This window comes from Leptidea sinapis, chromosome 38 (assembly GCF_905404315.1).
Source record: "Leptidea sinapis chromosome 38, ilLepSina1.1, whole genome shotgun sequence".
NCBI lineage: Eukaryota > Metazoa > Arthropoda > Insecta > Lepidoptera > Pieridae > Leptidea > Leptidea sinapis.
The window spans coordinates 3,807,017-3,810,355 of NC_066302.1; the positions used below are offsets into that span (position 1 = coordinate 3,807,017).

The 3,339-nt window shown below is 30.2% G+C and overlaps 1 non-coding gene across 1 annotated transcript; it reads left to right on the forward strand.

Annotated features, from left to right (window-relative positions):
- The first annotated feature begins 2,769 nt into the window (after positions 1-2,769).
- Trnaa-cgc (transfer RNA alanine (anticodon CGC)) lies at positions 2,770-2,841 on the forward strand. Its single transcript has one exon. It is a non-coding gene; the product is annotated as a tRNA-Ala (tRNA).
- Positions 2,842-3,339: the final 498 nt, after the last annotated feature.

The window sequence follows — 3,339 nt, forward strand, 5'->3', positions numbered from 1 at the left end:
TATACCTACTTGTACTAGATAATTACTATTACTAGAACATACACAAACTACCCTAATTTTAAACTCGTTCAGTGAGCAAGCAAACAAGTCAATCCTATGTGAAAGTTCGTTTAAAATTCGTAAAGCGACTGTAAAAAGTATCGTGTCTCCCATAATATTGGTTCTCTCTCGCGGAATTACGAGCAGCTGCTGTCGCCTTCGCCTTGTAGCGCGTCCATCCGGTACCCACAGACGTATTCGCTCCAGTAGGGCTGGATGACTTACCATACCACGCAAAATTTTTAGTTTCTAGTTTAACATAACAACCATGCCAAGAACAAAAAGTGCAGAGTATAGAAGTGGATATCCTGGGTATACTTTCTAGAGCTTTAGATATATAAACGTAAGAAATTTATTTTAAATTCGTTCCAACATGAGCTTGTATTTGGCTTCGAGTGGACCCATATGCCCTTACGTTCAGCTCAATCGTATTCGCGAGAATTAATATAATAGTAATAATATTGACACACACAAATTAACTTGCCCCAAACTAAGCATAGCCTCTACTATGGGTAAAAGACAACGACATATTTTATACAATATACTAACTTAAACATATATAAATGTTTGCTAATATTTTATTGCTATTTTTATTGTTTTATTTACTATTGGGATTGTTTATTATACAAACACTACCACTAAGCCTATCAATTGCCGGAGGTATCTCGGATTCGAATCACGCATTATCCATAATTTTAGTACAATTAAAAACTAGCTAAGCCGTCTAACTTGAATATTTATTTAGTTCAATCACACATATAATACTTAAAATTAAAAAAAAAAAAATTGTGACATCCGCAAATAATACAAAAAATGTTTGTGAAGTCTGCAAAGCATCGCGTTTGAGCGTAGAAGAAAATTCATTGTTATTAATGAGTTGTGATGTTGGAGGTTCGGGTCTTAATCTTATAAGATAAGTCTAACTGTGTTTATAAGACCGTTTTTATACACTACATGTGTTATTATAGTAGTTAGAGGTAATACAAACCTTTATCACAATGGCTGTAAAACTTATGTAACCTTATTCACGTAGGTCACGGAAATGACACTTATGAATGTCAAAAAAAAGTTTTTTTCTTATTGAATCTACTGCTACTTCGTAAAGGGTTGAGCTAATGAGAAGAAGTAGCAAGAAACTCATTACCACTCTTTTTTATCAAGATTTACCCCTGATGATGTATCACCCCTGTAGAATGTTCAACTATATCAATTATTTTTGATTTTGTTAATACAAATATCTACAACATTGTAATTTCGATCACAAAAGTCGTACAAATATTTAAAAGATAGCACACGTCTTTATGAATACAATCTTGTGTTCGAGATGCTGTTATTAGAAATATCGTAAAAGGAAAGTCTAGGTGAAGATAAATATTGACAAAAACCAGGATAACATCCTATTTTTCTATGGAAAGGTAGGTTTCGTGATCCACGAAAACGACGACCATCCGTGAAAGGCTCGATGAAAATTAAATATTCCAATAAAAATGTTAAGTAGAAAGTAAGAACTTGAACAAAAACACTTATACAAAATAATATGTAAAAAATAATTTAACACCAATGTAAAATATTCACCAACAGACTCAGATGATTAATGGATTCCATGTACAAGTAAAACAACCTTGGCAGTATCTGACGTGATTACAAATTTACAACTACATAATATTGTAAATAATATAAGTACTAAACCAATACCTCCGATTTTTTAAAAAGAGATACAAGAAATTGTCTTTGGAATCTCTGGCTGATAATGTATCCAAATCAGTAACACCAGAATATTTTACATATTTGAAATTTTGCTAGAAAATTGATAAATACATTTTGATTATCACATTTGAATTTATTATTAAAATAGCGCGTATAACTTCCTAAAGGTCCGGCAATGTGATTAATTTTTTTTATTATGAAAAAGGATTAAAAGGGTAAAGGAAAAGACATAAAAATATTAAAAAAAAACTAAGAAACACGCTTAAAATATAATAGTTGAAATCTAAAATGAACATCAATTCCTGCCTTATCGACGATTAAAGAATTAATAATAAGAATTATATAATTTAACAAAAATCTTATTTAGAAAATTGAAAAATGGAATAATTATATCAAATTAATGTATTGTCATCGGTCCTCGATAATTCTACGAAGTTTGAACGACATCCGGCCGTTATAAGTAGGTCAAAATCGCGCCCAAATGAGTCGGTTACAAACAAACATACATACAGGTGAAGCTAATTAAAAGCGTGTAAAAAAATTGCTTACTGATATAAATTATAATATTACTCACGCCTGCTTCAACAAATATTTAAATTAAAAAAACAAGATTTTTAAATCACTTATTGAATGTCAAAATCTACTATCATTTCGAAAATATATGACTCAAACCTAGGACGATATATTTTATTTAATGCATATGGGGCTATTGGTCTATTCTCAAGGTGTGAACCATCCCCGATGTAGCACAACTTACAATGTATACGGATGTTTGGGGTGGGTTCAGTCAGTTTGTTTTTGTTGGTTATAAAAAGTATAACTTCAATCTATAATTCTTTAAAAAAAAAACAATTTTAAAATTTGCCCCTATATCTGCAATTACTCTTTTCAGATGTTTTTTTTTTTAATTGCATTGTTTTATTTAACTTAATTTTTTAGGTATTTATTAAGGCCGAGCAGTCACATTACGTAGCCTTTGAGTATATGTTCAAATTGTAACATAATTTCAATTCATCTTGCATCGGGGATGTAACTCAGTGGTAGAGTGTCTGCTTCGCATGCTGAAAGTCCTGGGTTCAAATCCCAGCATCTCCAATTTATTTATTTTTTTATTTTATTTCTACTATCGTATATATTTATTTTTAAAGTAAAATCTTCTTTCTGAGCACTTTATTTGAGTAATGAATGAGTGGTCACGCTTGGGTGGAGCTAGCTCCGGTATTGTTACCTCGAATAAATGAATTCGTAATTTTAACACAATTATAATTATTATAGTATATATATGCGAATGTTATTTTTAGAAAAAAAATAGTTACATTTCGTATCGTATTAATCGTGTCTTGATGAGGTTTTCCTTCATCAGGACAACTTTTTAGAATTACTAAAGTCGAAGCGAAACTTACGACGATGTTTAACTATTTAGTAGAAATACTGAAACTTTAAATGATATTATTATAAAACATGGTTATAAGTTTCTTGCTACTTCTTCTCTTTATATCTTCACATTTCCAAAGATGATAAACAGTAAAATGTTTATATAATAGTATTTTTGATAACCACGACTTTTACAAATTTGTTTAAGTAAAATACTTT